Source organism: Ictidomys tridecemlineatus, chromosome 10, assembly GCF_052094955.1.
Source record: "Ictidomys tridecemlineatus isolate mIctTri1 chromosome 10, mIctTri1.hap1, whole genome shotgun sequence".
Classification (NCBI taxonomy): Eukaryota; Metazoa; Chordata; class Mammalia; order Rodentia; family Sciuridae; genus Ictidomys; species Ictidomys tridecemlineatus.
Genome location: NC_135486.1, coordinates 140,606,012 through 140,625,705, shown reverse-complemented (window position 1 = coordinate 140,625,705; position 19,694 = coordinate 140,606,012). Strand labels below are relative to the sequence as shown.

Sequence of the window (19,694 nt, the reverse complement as noted above, 5' to 3'; positions counted from 1 at the left end):
CAAGAGCCTTTTCTTGACTTAGGTAGGGAAGCCAGGTGCACACAGAGCGGTTCTCAGAGGCTACCTAGCCTGTGACAGCTGATCCATCTGGACTGGAAGGAGGCAGGGGACTGAAGGGGCAGTGGAGCAATTAGCTGCAGAGACAACCAGCCATGCGGACAAGGGCCACTGGATGGGATGGGATGGGATGGGATGCTTCTGTCTGGAGGAAGCGACTTTTGATCGTGTCCGTACTCCAGCACAGGCAAGGTTAACAGCACGTGGCTATGAGACACTTAACGGTCTTTTGGCCTCTTTCATTCTGGGAATGTACTCTGGCTCTGAAATAAGTCACTGCAAATCCTCCCATCAAGTGGCTGGAAATCTCCATGTCCGTCTCCACCTGGTAAGGAAGACTGAACAGTCGGAGGATCCTGCCCCCCACATCTGAGCATCGTGAGCTCTGCGGCTGATTCCAGGGGAGAACCCCACTGGGAGAGAAGGCAAAGCAAACCGGCACAGAACCCCAGAATGCAGCAAGCAAGAGAAGAGCGCTGAACCTGCAAGTCTGGTTTGAATCCCGGCTTCCTCTCTCAGTAGACTTGCAGGCTTGGAAGACCCCTTAACTTCTCCAATGTCAGGCAAAGTGAAATGAGGGCCGGCATCTCCCTCCGACTGTTGGGAGGATTAGCAATAATCACCTAAAGTACTTTAAACGGAGTCTGGCACGTAATAATTGCTCAATAAATGGAATCTACTGGAATTATTAATAATGAAAAAATGAGACTTCTCAACGTGATCCCTACCTATGAGACTGATGAGTGAATTATTAATCCAAACAAAATTTAAGTCCCCTCAATGGCAATTACATTCCGGCTGGCAACTTCTAATCTTTTTCTAAGATAAGACAGGGCCTGACAACAGCTCTCCACCTCCTCACATAGGGAGAAGATGAAATGTGAAATGTTAGTGCTTAACATTTTGAAGGACACACAATTGATTTTGAAGAGCTAACATTTATTGGAAAATTACAAGATGCTAGGCTCTGTCAAAAGTCCCAGGCATGAGCTGATGGACTTGATGGGCACACAGTTTTAGGAAGCGGGTATGGATATTTCTACACTATGCACATCAGGAAGCTGAGGTTCCCGGAGGGTAAATGATGTCCCCGAAGTCACACCACCACAGAGGGTGAATGGAGATGGCCCCAGAGCTCACGTCTCACCTTCACTCTCTCAACAGGGTCCCGAGAAGGTTTGGAAGATGAAATCCTGCATTGCTAATAGGATTCCTGAAGGTCTTTGGGCTGCATGGATTTCAGTCCGGATGTGCGTCCAGCACTCAGAAAGCAGGAGGTGAGAAAGAGGCCATCTGACCCTAGCAGGGGAGCTGGACCACCAAGTAGCCCCTTCCCACTGCTGACCCCCAGGCTGACATGCTGGCTCAGCAGAGTTCTGAGAAGGTTGGCAAAGGCTGAACTGGGATGGGAGGAGGGTCGGATTTCTACCCGAATCTGAGCTGGGTTCACCTTTTCCACCCCGGCTTCCTCTCCCCCTCCCCCTCGCCCCCCCACACATGCAGCACTTTCCTCCCCTGTTTATTTTCTCAGGGCCCCAGACTCCAGCTTCTTGGCCGTTTCCCCGCAGCGTGGTGAAGGTCGGCTGGGAGGAGACTGGATATTTGCCTGTGCTTTGGGGAAAAAACTAAAACAAAACCCACTTGCAGGACCCGAGGGGCAGGCGGCAGAGCCAAGGCCACCAGTGTTCTCAGAACCCGCTGGGAGGGAGGAGAGGTCCCCGGGTGGGGCGGGGCAGAACCACAGCTTAGCCTTGGCCCAGGGCGCCTGGGAGGAGAGATTGCCCACGGCTGCTAGTTTCCTTTTGCAGATTTCTTTTTCTCTCTTTTGTAGAAGAGTTTAAGATTTACAGAAAATCTGCGTACACGGTACAGGGTCCCCATGTCCCCACACCCAGGTGCCCTGTTATTACGGCCGCCCTTGGGTGAGGCCCATCTGTCAGAGAAGCCACCGTGTTGACCCTGGAGTCTGCCCGAGTGGTGTTCCTGGTCTCCCGTGTCCTCCCTCTGCTGCAAGGTTCCCTCCAGGACAGCACAGTGATGGCACCGTGGTCGCCACGTCTCCTCGGGCCCCTTTCTGTGGGCTGTGACTGGCCTCGGTTTTTCTTTATTTTTGAAGACCCGGGCAGGTAGGAGGGGCACCGCTTGGGTATCCCGTACAACGTCCCTCGGTTCGGATTTGGGTGGCGTTGTTCTCGCGGCTGGACCTGGGTCGCAGGCGTTGGGAGGCGGGCTACAGGTGAAAAGTGCCATTTCCCTCCCGTTGCCGGGACCCTGACCTCCGGGCAGAGGACGTGTTCGCCAGGTTTCCTGCCTTCCGCTGCCCCTCCTGCCCCGCGCTCAGGGGGCACTGGGCGCCCCTTACCCACGGTGCCAGCTCCAGCGCCCTGACCTCAGCACGCGCGCCTTCCCTGGCGCAGCGATCCCGGCCACTCCCTGGGGGCTGGCCCTTTGCTCAGCCCTGGGTGCTCTCCACCAGCTGGTCGAGGCCGGAGGTTCCGGAGGCTGGTGGGGCTGGGGAGGCAGACATTCGAGGCTCAGGAGCAGACTGTGCAAACAGGAGGAGCTGGAAGGAGGTGAGGCGCTTTCTGGGACGGAAACGTGCGCAGTTGGAAGGAAGGAAGAGAAGGGAGAGGGCTGCGCTGGGGAGGTGGGCGGCGCCGAGAGGTCCTGAGCAGGAGGAGTTGGGTCCTCCTGGTCCCTCGAAGGAGATCTGATCAAGGGCATCCGAAGCTGCGCATCAGGGACCCCGCCCACCAGACCTACCCTGGGAACGTGGGTTTCGTGCTGAGTGGACAGACTGGCGCAGACTGGGAATGGAGGAGGGAGGAGGGTGTGTGAGGACAGAAGAAGAGCAGGAGGGAGAAGATGGGGCCCAGGGGAGGCTGGTCCCCCTGGAGAAGGAGCTGCGGGGAGGATGGCGGGAGGCAAAACCTCTCTGACATGTGGGGGAGGAGGTGTGTACCTGAGCATCGGTTGTCCTAGGAAAGGAGACAGCTCAGGTTTGGATATGGTTTGAGTATGTCCACACCCTAGAGGGGGTCCCCAGGAAGGCAGTGTGAGGGACCCTGGAGAGGAGGAACCTGGCAAGAGGTGGTCAGGTCAGCAGGGCATTGCCTGCCACCAGAAGGGATGCATGTTGATCCCCTGGAATCAGTTGGTTCTTGCAAGAATGGGCTGTTATAAATCGAGGTCACGCCACCCATTTGGCTTCCTTTGTACATGTCCACTTCCCTTTCTACTTCTCCACCGCACTGTGATGCAGCCATGGGGGAGCCCTCACTAGAAGCCAGATAGGCCACCTGATCTTGAACATTCAGCCTGTAACATGACTTATAAAAAACTCTTTTCTTTATAAGTTACCCAACCTCAGGTATTTCATTATAGCAACAGAAAATGGACTAATACAGAGATGAAAGGTGAGAAGAAGATGTATGACCAGGTTGTCATTGACAGTAGGGAAAGTAGGGGGAAGTTTGGAGCCCAGGAATGTGTCACATGGACTGTGCCTCATGAGACACAATCCCTCCCACTGATGCCCAGATCTTTATTAGTGTTGATTAAACTCGTCATTGGTTTCTGCATTTTCTGGAAACCAGTGTATATAAGAATTTGGAGTCCAAGATAGCTAAAGACATGTCAAGGAATAAGAGCCGGGTGTGCTGGGGAACATAAGACATCAGCATCTTTGAATTCAAAGGGATCTTGGAAATCTAGAGTCTTCCGCAAGCCGTGCCTTGGCTTTCCAAACTAATCCATCTTACCTAAGTCAGGATCCATCTTGCCACCTCTCTATGACCAGCAAAGGCACCTGAGGCCATCCACAAGTCACCTCTCGTCATGGCTCTAAACCCCAGTGCAATCCTGATAACTCAAGGGAGTCTTTAGAACTCTGTATCTTATTGGAGAAATCAAATAAATATCTTGTTATAAGTGTCATTAAAGCATAGAGGCAACTGGGTGAGCCAGTGCAGGCCTGTAGCCCCAGCAACTCAGGTGGCTGAGGCAGGAGGATCAAAAGTTCCAAGTCGCCTCAGCAACTTAGTTATACCCTCTCTCAAAGTGAAAAGTAAAAGGGGCTAGGGATGAAGCTCAGTGCCTCTAGGTTTTAAAAAAAAGGAATTAAAAAAATGTATTTAGGAAGACAATGAAGGTAGCAACCCCCAAAAACAAATGAATTAAATAAATGAATAAATAAATGAAAAGCTTTCCTGGAGCTAAGAAGAGTCTATTTGAAGACTGAAGTTTCAAAAATGGTTAAAATCGAGGCACATGCCTCTGAGATGTGGGGGCACAGGACAGAAGCCGCTGTGACCCTATTGGAGTTCCCTGGGAAGGCAGATGATCCTTTGGAAAAGTGGGGAGGAAGGGACACCCTGCTCCCAGGCTTACAGGAGCAGACCTCACCTCCATCGTGTTAAGGTCGCTCAGGGCTCAGTGCGAAACCTCCTAAGAGGAAGCCACTTAGGCAGAGCGGGGGCCAGCACAGTTCTCTTCACCTGACTTTCTGCAGAACCCCTGGCCTAGGGAAAGGATGGTTTCTCACACCCCAGAGCAAATGAGCCACTCTGGGCTTTAAATCATCCTTCTCCTCCTCAGCTCACGATTGGCTTTCCTGTGATGCATGTCGTGTTTGCAAGCATGAAGGAAATTATATAAAAACAAATTGCTTTGTACTGTACGGGGATTGTCTGCAAATGCTAAATGGACGGGCAGGCAAGCAGGCGTCCTGGCTACGTGCAGCTCCGCCGCTTAATGGATGGGATTGAAAAGTTTTGCTGGTTCCCTGTGATGAATGCCCCTCGTTTCCAAACGCACAGGGCACCCCTTCTCAGCAGGGTGGGAATTATTTCCCAGAGCCATGAGTGGAGTGGCTTCAGCTGGTGACCCAAAGCAAGGGCAGGAGAACAGGATGAGGTCTCTTCCTTTTCCTTCCCTCCAGAGGCAGCTCATAACCCCCGGCACGGTTCCCTCGCTGCAAAACAGAAGTCTCTGGAAGATTTTCTAACCAATGCCTCTGTGCAACCAGCGTTCCCAGCCATCATAGATGGTCACAGTCGCTCAGTGAAGACACAAGACGTCACTCATTGGTCATGAAGTCCTGGGATCACTGCTGTGAGTGTTATGTCAACAAACCTCTGTGCGGGATGTCTATTTCATGCCAAGTCCCATTTTAGGCACAGGGGACCAGGTAAACAAGGAAGCCGGGCCCTGCCTGAGCAGGACTCATTCTATTGGGAAGGAGAGCATGCGTCCCCTAAGCAAGGCAGAGGTGAGGGCGGAAGAGAGAATGGAGCAGGGCCCCGGGTGGGCTGCTGGGCCTTGGGACAGCTGGGTGCCTTTTATTAGGAATAAATCTTTATGGACCATCCTTCTCCATCTGTGGTAGCTGCCGCTCATCCTAATGTCCCCTCTGACAGGTAGAAGAGTACAGGAGGAAAAGGTGGAATTCAACCACTAGCTCTGTCCTGTATTAACTGTGCTTCCTTGAACAAGCTGTGGAATGTCCCTTCGGTCCCTCATGCAGAACGGGGAAAATCACGCACACCTTGCAGGTAAGGTGTCATACACACAAGGTCAGGCGCAGGCATCATCAGCATGTCCTACCCTCTGAGAAACGTGAAGGTCCTGCTCTCACCTCCATTTCTGAACTAAATAACACTGTTTGGTATCTTGGAACACACGTCACACATGTATCTGCAGACACAGGATCACGCGGTCACGTATTTGTCATACACACAACATGGCGATCTTCTTTGGTAAAGGTTGTATGTATTTCCAGGTAAACTATCTTGCCTCCCCCAGGGGAAGATGGGGACCCTGGCACATCCTCCCTTATGTCACAAACCCCTGCTTCCCAAATCCTTGACAAATGCTGTGACTGAAGGCGATGGGGCAGAGTGGAAGGGTGGGATGACAGATCACAACTTTGCTTGGGTTGCCACCTGTCAGCCCAGTGGCCGCTGTGTGTGGTCTTCATTTCACCAGCTGCCTCCTAAGGACCAGGTGTCAGGCAACCAGCTGTGAAGGAAGGCGGAAGAGATAGGTGCTGACGGCGGAGAGCAGGGCCCCAGGTCTCCAGGCCGCCCTTCAACCCTGTGCTTCCTCTCCCACGGGTGTTATTTAAACTCTCTAAGCTTTTCTTGGATTCACTTGTAGGATAGAGTTAATGCCACCTCCCTCCTAGCATCGTTAATGAGGATTAAAGATGCAAATCATCGAGAATGCTTTGGTGTCCATTAAATACTCCAAAACCGGTGATGATTATTAATAGGAGAAGCGTCTAAAGTCACTGGTAGAGCAGGGCATGGTGGGGCACACCCGGAATCTCAGTAGCTTGGGAAGCTGAGGCAGGAGGACCACAAGTTCATACCCAGCCTCAGCCACTTAGCAAGGTCCTAAACAACTTGGTGAGACCCTGTCTCTAAATAAAATATTAAAAGAGCTAGAGACGTGACTCAGTTGTTAAGTGTTCCTGGGTTCAATCCCTGATACCCCCCCACCAAAAAAAACATCACTAGTAGAGAGGAAGAGATCCAGAGACGAGAGGAAGAGACACAGAGACGTCATTTTTCACAATCAAGAACTACGTTAAACAAGCATTCCCTGCAAACAATCAAATCAAAATAGTCTATGACAGACAAGTACAGCACCCCATGTTTTGTCTGAATTCCACAGGGGAGTTTTGACTACATGCCACAAAGAAATTAAATTCAGTGTCAATTGCATGACTTTCCACAGATCGGTGACTTTGTGGCTCTTCGAGAACTTTGGAAAGGCTACTCTGAGTAGACGGATATCCTTCAGAGCAAGAGCCGTTTTCCACGTGTTTTCTCACACAAACCCACCTGGAAATCTCAAGAGCTTTAGCCCAGGACTCCCACCGTCCACCCTCCACAACAGACAGCAATTCCAGGTAAGAAAATAAAATCGCCTTCCGTTCTCATTTCCGTGGGCCTCTGAGTCCTTGGGTTGGAAATCCCATTCATCTAATTCTACCAAGTGTTGGGAAGCAATGAGAGGCCAAGGTCACGGTGCCCAGGGTGCCCTCTTCTTCTTCCGGGAAACACTCCCACCCGCTGCCTTGGTCTCACACTCAGGCCAGCGGCTTCTGTGAGAGGAGGGTGTGCCCGCCACCTGCACAGGACCTGCCTGCACTCTGCAGCAGAGACGTTAGTAAACTACGCAAAACCACGAAGGACACAGGCCGCAAAGTGAGCTTTCCTCCTCCGAGGGCTTCTGTTAGGGATTCCGAGCAGTGAAAGCCTTTAATTCTCCCTCGTCGTTGGTATTCTGTGAGACAGTCGCACCTCCTCCCAGTTGGTGCTCGTGCAAAGATTCCAAGGTGCACTGTTTAACCACCATTTGTGTCTGGCAGGATCCTTTTAAACCCACTGAAGCACACAGCGGATGGCAAACACAGCTTCGCAGGACTTGAATGCGACAGAACTTCCAAGGGGAAATCCAACATCAGCGTCCCTCTCGGCCCAGTGAGCTCCGCAGCGAGGCCAGTGCGGGGTGAAGGAGGAGGAGAGCTTTATCATCCTCGAGTTCTGAAGGACGCTGTCCTGCCTCGGGCTGGCTGCTGTGAGCCTGTCTGAAATTCAAGTCCAAGTGAGGGTCTGTTTGGTTCAGCTGCAGAGAGACAGAGGTTGCTGCAGGTAGGAATTTGAAAGAGTTAACAAGGGCCCTGGCACAACATCAGCCATGCTGCCAGTTGTTACTTTCCCACAAAGGGACTAGCTGTAAGAGCTTGATAAAATCAGGAATCAGATCTCAAGATAAGAGTCTCTTTTCAAGTGCTTGATTTCCAAATACAAGCAAATCCTTCCCTGCCTGTCCCTGGGACCAAGAGAAGTGAGACGCTCCTGGGCTGTCTTCTCACAGGGCACATGGGGCTGCAAGGGGATCAGGGGCCCTGCATTGGCACAAGGGTGGCTGGTGCCCCTGGGTGAATGGGGGCTGTACCCAGGCTCTATTCGAAGTGCTTTCGTGGCTGTACCTCATGTCATGCTCCAAGAACCACGAGGTGTTAACAGACGGCACCCGGGGAAGACAGAGTTAAGTAATTCTGCCAGGCTTGCAGAGCTCTGAACAATGGAGCTAGAATTTGAAGCTAGACGGTCTGGTCCTGTGCATGCCCTTATTACAACTCAAGGCTGTTCGTCTTTGACAGTACTCAAAGCAAAGAGCAGGCCATAAACCGCACGGGACCGTCTGTACGTTGAAGATATACTGCCCGCAGAGCATTCCGGCTCCCTCTGCCTCCCCAGCTACAATAGCCATGCTGGTCCGTGGTGTGTCGGGCTAGGTTACCTCCATCTGCTCTTCAGCATGACCAGGTCATGGCCAAAGGCACGTCTTGCCTGCTTTCCCACATTCCCGCGGTGGGCTGGCAGGCTGCAGGCTGCTGTCAGGCTCCTGTACGCTTTGCATAAGCAAATGAGCTCTTGGAGGTCACCTAGGAACTAACAGCACTGATTAATTCAACATTCACTCGTTCCTTCAACAAACAAGGGCTGTTTAGTTAGAAGAATGGGCCAGGCACTCGCTGCTCGCCTCGGTCAGCTTTGATGATTCTGAGCACAGACGCCGTGTGCTGGGGACACACCCTGGGACGTTACTGTGTCCGTTCGCGTGTGCCCACAGGGATGCCATATTTACTCACATGAGGGGACATTTGATTTCTCCTTGCTCTTAAGACAAATTGTAGGTGCCTTCTGCGCACCCTCTCCTGGCTTCCGTCACCTAGCTAGTCTATGCACCTGCAAGGACCACGTCGCCAGACTCCCCAGACCAGCTCAGGCTCACAGGATCGAGGCCATAGTGTCACGGCAAGGGACTCATCTCCTTCACACCATGATCACATTTGTGATTAACTCAGAGGGGTATTTGTTTGGGACCTATTTCCATGGAGAGACCGTGAGCTCCATGAGAAGAAAGAGACCCATCTGTTCCGAGCTGTGCCACTGGAACCAAGCCCGCCATGCAGCCTCCCATCAGCCTACTGCAAGCCTGAGCAGGTGAGATGGCGAGGTGGCCCAGCTCACTGCCAGGGAGGAGTGTGACTTACAGACTACGGTCTTTAGCACATAATTCTACTCGTCCAATCAACCTTGGCCCAGGAAGATAAAAGTCCAAAGAATCTCCTTGCTCATCCCAGGAACTTTCTGAAAGATCCATCAACACTTGGACAGAAAGCATCAGATGATGGCTTTCACCTGCAGGAGCCAAAGGAACACGGCCTCTGCCTGGGAAGGTTTGGAAATTGAGCCCCGTGAAATGACGGAGAGTTGGCAGATGGGCAGAAGAGGCACAGGTGTCCATCCTGAGCAGGGGCACCCATCGGGAAGTGAGCGGGCACATTCGTAAGCTTGGGTGCCCTCTCCACAGGCCAGAGGGAAGAGGGAGGACCCAGCACTGTGGGCAGGTGGTGTGCCTGGCCCTGGTGTCCACTGTGGACCTTTCCCTGGGCTCCTCTTTTGGAGGAACCGCCCTCGGGTGGAACACGGAGAAAGTCCTTCCCTGGGCCTCAGGGGAGAGTGAGGGAGGAGAGACCAGGAAAGGAGGGAGACAGGCTCAGGGTTCTTGGCCCTGGGTCTGCTTCTTAGAAGCACTCAGCTGCCCAAGCACCACACTTTGGGGTGTTCCATTCTGAGCCCCTAGACATCACCAACTCCTCTTCCCGACACCGCTGGCTTGCTCCGGCCACTACTCCCCAATTCTTACACTGCAATCCTTCTCCAAACCCAGGGAGCGCCTGCATGGGGCATCCACCTCGTGACTTCCTTCCAAAACTCAGTACGTATGGTGACTTTGTCCCCCGAGACACCAGGCTGAGACAGGATTCCCCGGAAGCTCAGGTAGGCAGGAGACGCAGGCTCCCCTCATGGGGAGGTTGTTCTGGTCTTACTGGGGGGACCTGGCAGCACTCGGCGGGACTGATAGAGAAGATCCCAGATCCCGAGACAAACCTAACTCTGAAGCTTTCTTAGCTCCCTGCTCCAACGTCCTCCAAGAGAATCTCCCAAGACACCATTTAAATAGCACTTCAGGCCACTTCTGCCCCCTCCCTGTGTCTTCTTGCTCTGTAGAACCCTTATCGTTATTTCCTGTTTTAAGCAACGTCATTTCCCTTCCCGAAGGTAAGCTCCATGAGGACAGGGACTCACTTCTGGTCACCCAGGTGTCCGCACACCCAGGGCTTGGTCTGCCAAATGCTGGGACTGAGCAATGTGAAAGAGAAGACAGAAGCTGCAGGTCTGGGTAAACGGGAGGGAAGTTCAAACTCCCCCTCTGAAGGCTTTGGTAAACTTGGAATCTGCTGAAATCATCACTGGGCATAAAGCCACGGCAGACTTCCCATACAGGAGCCCCTAGACGGAAGGTCCAAAGGCCAGGGAGAGCCACCCATTCCTATGCACAGGGCAGTGCAGCCTGGAAAGCCCTGGGGGATGGGAATGGGCACCAAGGTCCCAGGATCATCGGCTCAGCAAGGTCTCTCTGCTGATTCTTCTGGGCCTCTCGGGGGGCCTCCTGAGCCCAGCACCACGGAATGAGAACGCTGGGGAGGGAAAGAGAGCATCCAGGGGTAGCCGGCATGCCTTGTTCTCACTCTACAGAGGAGAGACTCGGGGTCAGGAAGATGACAAGGCCAGGCAGCACCCTCCTGGATGGATGTCCTCCAGCGGCGGTGTCCATGTTCCGTGCCATCCTCCCTTGATGGGTGTGAGGCCCAGAGCGCAGCAGGGACTGAGTGCTCTGCCATGGGGCCCAGAAGAGGCTCCTCTGCCGAGGTGAGAATGAGTGTGCTCAGCCGACATTGTAACAGGGACCTGGTTCCAACCCTCAGCCGTTTGCATTAGAAGAAGCACCTTCAGTTCTCAGGCGATGGCGATTCTTACAAATGAAAGGCCGAGTCGGGGTTCAAGGCTGTCCTCACTCCAAAGGCGGCCTGATGCATGGAACGTAGATAATCAATATCCTAAAATGACTGAGAAAGGCAGAGTCCTAAAAGCTAGCACTGAAAATGTGGCATTAGAAGTGGTCACTCACTGTCCTCAAGAACGTGAATCGTGACCACTGCAGAGGGCCTGGAGGACAAGGGACACCTTCACACTGTTGGGGGGGCTGAAAATTAGTACAGATGGACGCAGTGGAAATCAGTGTGGAGGTTCCTCACAAATCCACCATATTACCCCACCATACCACTCCTCAGTATTTATCCTGAATAATGAAAGTCATCGGACCACAGTGACACACGCATTACCCATGTTTATAGCAACACAATTCACAAGAGCCAAACTATGGGACCAGCCTGGGTGTGTATCAGCAGAAGAATGGATAAAGCCAATATGGTATGTATACACAAAGAGCTCTACTCCGTCATAAAGAAAAATGAAATCATGTCATTTGCAGGAAAGTGGATGAAACTTTAGACTATTATTGTAATTGTTGTCCACTTATGCTTTGAATATAGCCCTTAAAACTTACGAAAAATGTTTTTTGTAGTTGTAGATGGACAGAATGCCTTTATTTGCTTATTTTTATGTGGTGCTGAGGATCAAACCCAGTGCCTCACACATGCTAGGCGAGCGCTCTGCCACTGAACTCCAGCCCCAGCCCCCTTGCAACTAATTTTTTTCAATTTTTATTTTTATTTGTTCTCATTAGTTAGACATGGCAGCAGAATGCATTTCTATTTATTGTATACAAATAGAATACAACTTTTCACTTCTCTGATGGTACACGGTGTAGAGTCACACCATTTGTGCGATCAGACCCGTAGCTAGGGTAATTCTGTCCATCTCACTGCTGCTTATTTTTAAAAGGAAGTATTTCCCTCTCTTCCTCTCCGCCTGCTCCTCCCCAATCTCTCCCCCTCCTAACCTCAGGGGAAACTGGATCACCTTTCCTCCCCATCCTAGGCAGAGTTACCTGTCCTGGAGCACACACCCAGCACACGAAGGACATAATTCAGATTTTGGAGATGGCACCAGAAAAATCTCAGAAATGACTCTCTCTCAAATTAACAAGTGAATCAGGAACCCTGTCAGGGCACCCTGGAAGGGAGCCCTTTGAAAGCCCTCTGTTCCACAGAAGAATCCCAGCCTCTGGGACAGGTGTCTCCTGTGCTATGAGCAAAGTAATATAACTTGGTTTCCCTTTTCTCAAAACCATGTCCTTGTTATTGAATTGGCATGGGGACAAGGGCTGAGCTTTTGATAGTATTATGTTCAGCAAAATAAGTGAAATGCAGAAGGTCAAGAGAAACACAGAAGGTCAAGGGTCCTGTGTTTTCTCTCAGATGCAGACGCTAGAGAGGAAAAAGGAAAAGAAAGTGTGTGGGGTGAGGTTGGGGAGCGTTTCAAAAAAACTGAATGGAAATCGGTGGATTAGAAGAAAGGGTCCAGGGGGGAGAAAGAGAGGAGGGAAAGAGGGCAAGACTAGTACTGTGATATGGTGCACATAGACAGACACGTGACAAACGACCCCACATCATGTACAACTATCATGAACTAATAAAAAAAAAAAAAAGTAGAGGGGAGGTGGAGAAGTTGGCTGTGCATTTATTATCCAATTTTCAAAACTCTGAAAAAATTCCTTTAAAAACTTGTTCTACCTTGTGGGCAGCATGAACACACAATTGACTTTTTGGGTGATGGGGCTTGGCAAAGATAACCCCTTGGGAATGAAAGGGAGAGAGTGAGGAGAAAGGGAGGGCAGGGACCTTGGCTCATTTCAGGAGGGACACAGAAGGCCAAACTACCCGATAATCACGGAGACCCCACTTTCCTTCTCCACCGAGGCCTCCCGCTGCACAACCATTGAGCGTAATTTAGGGGGAGATCTACCAAAGACCCTCCATTCAGAAGGTTGGAGGAGGAGCTGTGGGTGGCACATTTAAATGATAATGAAACACCACCGGGATGGGGAGACACCGATCACCTAATCGGCAGAGTTTTCTCTATTAATAATGACTTTCAGAGGAAGAATGCCAGGAAATGGGAACAAGAATGAAAAGCCATTTTTACCCTGAATTTCCGATGAGATGATCTTTTGTGAAGAGCCCGGAGTAGAGGAAGGGTGCTGAGACCCCGAGAGAGACCAAGAGATTCATTTTTCCTGTCTGCCCACTTGAAAATGTCACTTCTCCTCCTTTTTGATGGATTTAAAAGTAAAATCGTTATCAGACAGAAATCACTCTCAGTTGCAGTTCTGCATCAAAACCAAGGTCTTCTAAAGGGAAGAGAAGAACTTCAGGAGAATCACAAAGCTCCAAAAGTGTGTAGACGTTCTGCATTCAAAGCACCTGATTTCATCAGATTTCTCATTAGAAACCACTGTCCCATCAATGCAGGATAAAGCATTCATCTCACACGGAATGAATACAAAATGTCAAAGTGATTAGCCCAGAGGAGCCCAGGAGTGGCACATAACAGAAACAACCTTGATAAGGTTCCTATCTCCAAATTTGAAGATATGCACAGAAGAGATTTGTCACACTCCAAACACATTTCCCAAAAGCATGCAGAGGGGGGCAAAATGCTGTATTTGGAGAAAATGGATGAGAAAGTGTGTTCTGAACTCTGGCCTGGTAGTCCTAACCCACGACCAGATGTCTATTTGGATGTCACCAGGCAGAGGCCACCTGAATTTATTATCCCCATAGCATCCAAAGCTTCAAACTTGCCCTTCATCTGTTTCTTCTCCATTTAAAAGTTTGCGATATGGAAAAACACAGATTCCCCATTTTCCCTTGTTCTTGATCTCTCTCTGATATATGTCCATTCCACTTGTGACATGTCAGGATTCATTGACATATGTCCGTCTTCACTGTGCCAATCCTGGGCCAGACTCTTCTCTCACCAGGAGCTTATAACAGATCCTACCTTATCTACACTTGTCCTCTGCCAAGGGCTCGATGCTTGTTCCCCAGAATTCAAATGTTGGAATCTTAATGCCCAGAGTCCTGTGTTAATATTTGGAGACGTTACTTTTAGGAAATGACCGGGTCCTGAGGGCTCTTCCCTCCATAATGGATTGATCCACTCCTGCCCTGATGGGTTCCTGGATTCCTGGGGGGGGGGGCCTTGTGGCAAAGGAGCTCGCGCTCGTGCTCTCTCTCTCTCTCTCTCTCTCTCTCTCTCTCTCTCTCTTGCCTTCTTGCCATCTTGCTGTGCTGCTATCCACCAGGCCATGACACAGCACGAGGCCAGGGGCAGATGTGGGTGCCATGCTTACGGTTTCCAGCCTCCAGAATTCTGAGCCACACAGACGCGTCTCCTTATGAATTGATCACTGTCACGTATTCTACTATAGCCACAGAAAACTAAGACACCCCATTTCTATACTGCTGCAGTCCCCCTTTAAGTGCAAACCGACCACTTCCTCTACTGCAAAGAGTTGAGGAATCTGGCACACGATCTTTAATATGTCCTGTGGTAGGCCACCCAAAAGTGACACCCAAAGGTGTCATGTCTTAATTCCTGGGAACCTGTGAATGTTTTATGTTTCATGGCAACGAAGGCTGCTACTCGGTGGATCTGAAGGAGATCACTCTGAGTTAGCCAGGGGGCTTCAGAGTGATCACTAGAATCCTAGAAAGGGGAGGAGGAAGGTAGAAGGTCAGTCAGTGTCCAGGGCCGGACGTGTAAAGGACTCGGCCCACCATCACTGACTGTGAAGATGGGAGATGGCCAGAGCCAGGGCATGCAGGCGGCTGTGAGGTGGGACAGGCAGGAAGAGCTCCCCACAGGAGGTCCTCAGAAGGAACAGAGCCCTGCTGCCCTCTTCCCCTGACTCTGGAGAGACCACTGCAGGCTGCTGGGCTGCAGAACCGTAGACAGCACGTGGGTCTGGTGTTAGGCCACTGTCTGGGGTCATTGTCACAGCAGCAGTGCAGGGATAACACATGCCCTCTATGGCCCTCGGGGACACTGTCCAGCTCTGAGGCTGCCTTCTGCACCACTTTCTGTCCACTTCCTGCCTTCGTCTCTGTCTTTACCAATGCTGTGCCATCAAGCGCATAGTGGCTGCTCCCTGAATGCCCCTCTCCCCCAACTCACTGTGCACCTCACTTAGATCTTGACCACCCACCATGCCTACCGCCTTGCCTCTTCCCTGTGGAGACAGAGGTACCCACTTCCCAGTTCACAGTACTCACAGCCTTGTGATCACCAGAGTCAAGAGTGACAGGCCCTCCTGGTTGTGTGGCACGCCCTGGGTTTTGGTATGAAACTCCTCAACTCTGGGAACCCCAAGGCAGCAAGACCCTCTTTCAACTCCACCTTCCTCGGGGACATGTTGCCCGGCATGTCCCTAGGTTCTCCAAAAACATCACATTAATGGATCTTGTCTTTCCATCTTTGACTGTGTGTGCTCACATTTCTAGCCATATCCCTTCCGCCCGGCCCCATCCATTCAACTCTGCACCAGTCTACCACACCCTGAGCAGTACCCAGTTCCATGATCCTGCCAATTTTACTCCCCACCCTTCCCATTGGATTTTCCTTCACTCTCTTGGGTAATGAGTTCATGGTTCAGTCATCCAAGAAGAAGATCTTTATAATGCACCAACCTCAAAAAAAAAAAAGTAAGCACTTTTTGATAAATTTCTACAGGGCTCAAATCGTTCTGTGCTCTCGACAAGGAACATACCCAATAATAACAATCACCAGGTTTGAGATGTTGGTCAAATGTGCACGCTTTGGAGAGGAATTAACCTTCTCAGGTCTCTTGGGAGCTATTTCAAATCTTAGAAGAGGAAGGAGTTTGGAATTATATAGCCAGATTTTCACTTTGGGGGATTTCTAACCTTTAAAGTACTCTTTAAAAGAAAGCAAGAACTTAAATTTTATCCACTGATCAAGTTAGAAGAACATGTTTTGGTGCCAAGTTGAGAATGCCCCCGCCCCAGGGCACTCCTAGGGAAATGGGATCCTTAGACTTTCTATTTAGTAGTGGTGTCAGGGTTTGCCATGGACAGGATTGAATAGGCTTTGAAATGGGATAAACTGTCAAAATGGAAACATAGTATCAAAGATAGGAAACATTGATACAATCCCCTTAAAATCTAGTAATTGGGATCAAAGGGAACAACTGTCCATGCTTCTATGTCAAAATGAGGAGCCATCCAAGATAGGGAGAGGAAAATATCATAGTTGTGAAATATTATATTTAGTGCGAAATGAAGAAATGTTGTGATTCCCATCACTAGACAATCAAAAGACGTGACATCGGTGGAACATCACACCCACGGGCAACATGACCGGGGGACAAGATCGTATTGCGGTATTGCGGTCTGCAATACCGCTCCTCAGTCACCTGGCACAGGACAGAGCCCTGCTGCTCTCTGACTTGCTCAACACCAGCATGACCTGGGGCTGAGGCCAGGGCACACTCCCATCCTGGTACGGGGCAGTTGGCACACCAGGGGTGCTGAAGCACTGGGAGACACACTCCAAGATGGGGAGGGTCCCTCCAACGAGAGACCCATTTTCTCTGGATCTCTCTGCTCCCATCACTTTTCACAGAGATGGCCTCATGAAGGCAAACTGACCACGGAGTCCTTTCCAAGGTGTGTGCTGATCAGAGAGACGTAGAGACAGCGGTGGGCTTGCTGCTCCACAGCACGCGCCCTGCAGCACTCACCCCACCCCTCCTGGGCTCAGGGACAGCAGTGTCCTGCACACTCCCTCCCCTTCCTGACTACCCTGGGGCTTGTTTCCACCCTTCACGTACCCCAGCGCCTCTGCCACCTTGACCGCTCCAAACCTCCGTTCCATCCTGTCTCAGTCCCTCTTCTCTTGCTGCAATGGAATGCCTGAGCCTGAGCGCCTTATAAAGAAGAGAAGTTTATTCCGGCTCATGGTTCTGGAGGTTGGGCAGTCCTAGAGCACGTGACGTGGAGGAAGGCTGGAGGGGCAAGGCCGTATGAGAGAAAGCACAAAGGGCGCACTTCCTCTCGCCCACTGCCTGTCCTCTCTGTGACTAGCCAGCCCGGCGAGACTGAGTCCTCGTTCTGCAAGAAGGTGTTCCAAGACAGCTGACAGTGGACTTTCACGTTCCACGTGCTTTGAGCAACCTCCTCGTGGATTTGAGTCTGCACCGGGCCTACGTCTCGCAGTGGCCACCCACTCCAGAGGTGACAAGTCACACTCTTACTGGGGCATGTCATTTGCTCACGCTGTAGGTGTGCTCCGGGTGGAGTCACTCTGGCACCACCCTGGCTTTCCAGGAGGAGAGTGCTGATCCACGGCGCTCATCCAGGGTTCACTCTCGGCAGCCTGCCCAGGCAGCGAGGCCTGGTACCGCCATCTTGCCACTAGATGCACCGTGACAAGGGACAGTTCAACATCACAGGCTCCATCTTCTTTGGAATTTGAGAGGGATTGGCAAAGAAGGGACTGATGTGCCCTGGGGGTATTTATGGAGAGATGCACGTGTTCATAGAGCATTTGTGGAATATTCTCACCACGAGTGTAGAGTAATATGAAGGTCTCTGATTTTGGAGTTTCAAGGAAAAAAAATGGGTGAGATTGAGTGATGTCTTTGTCACTGTGACTTTAAACTTCTTTAGGATAAGGATTGGGTTGTAAACTGCCCTTCATCATAGAGAGAAAGGGGAACAGTGGTGGCACATAGTAGGGTATGTGTGGGGAGGGCTTGGTTTTGTGTGTGTGTGTGTGTGTGTATGTGTGTGTGTGTGTGTGTGTGTGGTTCTGGGGATCAACCTAGGACCTGTGCAAGCCAGGCAAGTGCTCCGACACTGAGCCACACCCCAGCCCACAGAGTGGGTTTGCAGCCAGTGACATGGAGCATGCCCTGACCTGGATGGGGCTCCAGGGCTTTCAGTCCTTCCCTGGGGTAACTGTCCCATGTCCTCTCTGGCCAATTTCTGCAGCTTGGCACCTTTTCTATGTTGTCCTGTGTCCCCAGCAGCTCTTTAGAGAACCTCCTGACTTCTGGAGATGAGCAGACTCAAGCCCAGGGAAGTCTGGAACTGCAAAGGGTCTCATAGATAGATAGCATGTGAGGAACCGGGACCAAGCACCAGTTTAGACTCCAATGCAGCCCCCTGGGGACCATGTGGCCAGTCCTCTGCATGAACGCTGCAGGTGCACTGGGCCTTGACTTCTCTGAGCCACAGCGTCCCCTCTTAGATGGGACCGAGGAGAGGAGACACCACTGAGCCTGCTGAGTCTCAGGTGTTCATTTGCTGATGTATTTTCCATATGAGGCAATGGAGGCTCTGAGTGGTCAAAAAGAGGACAAGGCGAGAGGCTGGCCTCAAACACAGCCCTGACCCCACTGCCTTTCCTCCTTCCCCCCAGCACACTGCCTCTCCCACCCCTAGCTGAGCGCACTGGGACACCAGGCAGTGCCCAAGGGATGGCAATGGTCACATAAAATGTCACAAGGCAGAGAACCGAGTCTTAAACATATTTTCAATGTTGTGCAGTCTTTTATTTTCTTATTTACTTCGCTTCTTATTATGATTCCCAGGGTTGGCTGAGGAAATGTCACCAGCCCCAGATGTATTTACCCCAGCACGTTTCTACAGCTGGCTCCCGCTCCTGGCTCTCTCCTCCGATGGAGCATCTGCTGGGAGAGACGCGTGAAGGCTACAGCAGCACAGAGCCAAGACCTTCCACCTGCAGCCCAACACACACCCCAAACAAGAACACCACCACAAGCCACCGGACTCCTCCCCTCCCCTCTCCCCAAATGAACGGACCCACGTCTCCCCGTCTGCTTTGTGTTTTTAACATTCCATCTGCAGCAGAATATCCAACGGCTTCCGTGGATTCTAGCTCATGGCAAACGCTATTCCCTGAACAGAACTACAGGAAAATTCCCCTACAATTAAACAATTGTGTCAAAAGAGGATTTGGTCAGAAAACCAACAGGTATCCCCAAAGGAACTGCAAAATGACTCCCGAGACTCCGGGACCACACCGCTCACTCTTGTTTGACAGTGATGGGAAGCCGAGTCCTCTTGGCGTTTGTCCACCGAGCACACGGTCTCCGGGAGCACGCAGCTCCCCCTCTCTGACCACGAGGGGCAATGTCCGCCTGTCTGGAACAGGGTGGTAAGACTTGGCATTCACACTCGACTCCCACTTCTGCCCTCCCGGAAGACAGTGCTAATCAATCACAGCACTTTCCTGCTGAGCTCAGATGGATTCTTCTCAACAAAACTACAGGGAGCCTTTCCTAATCAGAACTGGCAAGCCAGGAGAAACCTATTTGCCTGCCCTCTGCCTACAGTCTGATTCACTAAGCCCAGGCATAAAACTCCCTCGGATCCAATCCGTACACACAGATTTGGGAGTGCCGACATCCAGGGGAGGTGGCATCTTATTTCTCAATTATGTAACGACCATCCTGGCGAAGGCAGCTGATTTTTAATAAAATACTTCTCCCGAGAGCCTGACAAGCTGTTCTTACCTTCGCCGGCATCACTTGCATTTCCTCAATAACCCACTCGCCTGTGCTCTCCAGCATCTCAGGTCCCTTTTCATCAAGGAAAATGTATTCAACGTTGAAATCTGCCTCTAGAAACATCCTCCTAAGCCTCACCATTCTGCCGCCTCCCGCCCCACCCCTTTAAAGATAGTCTTAATTCACTCTAACTG

At 51.2% G+C, this 19,694-nt stretch overlaps 1 protein-coding gene and 1 long non-coding RNA gene across 31 annotated transcripts in view; one reads left to right on the top strand and one right to left on the bottom strand.

The window, feature by feature from the left end:
- The window catches only part of Rbfox1 (RNA binding fox-1 homolog 1), a 2,023,047-nt gene that overhangs the window by 1,039,470 nt on the left and 963,883 nt on the right, over window positions 1-19,694 (bottom strand). The gene's annotated exons all lie outside the window — the stretch shown is intronic.
- On the top strand, window positions 1,675-19,486 carry LOC120887430 (uncharacterized). Of its 4 annotated transcripts, none has more exons than XR_013427134.1 (6): window positions 1,675-2,183; window positions 4,997-5,169; window positions 5,475-5,609; window positions 6,796-6,970; window positions 7,433-11,411; window positions 18,562-19,486. It is a non-coding gene; the product is annotated as an uncharacterized LOC120887430 (long non-coding RNA). The 4 variants fall into 4 exon arrangements; XR_013427136.1 differs by having other exon boundaries at window positions 1,772-2,183; window positions 7,433-7,715; XR_013427133.1 differs by lacking the exon at window positions 18,562-19,486 and having other exon boundaries at window positions 1,786-2,183; window positions 7,433-16,244.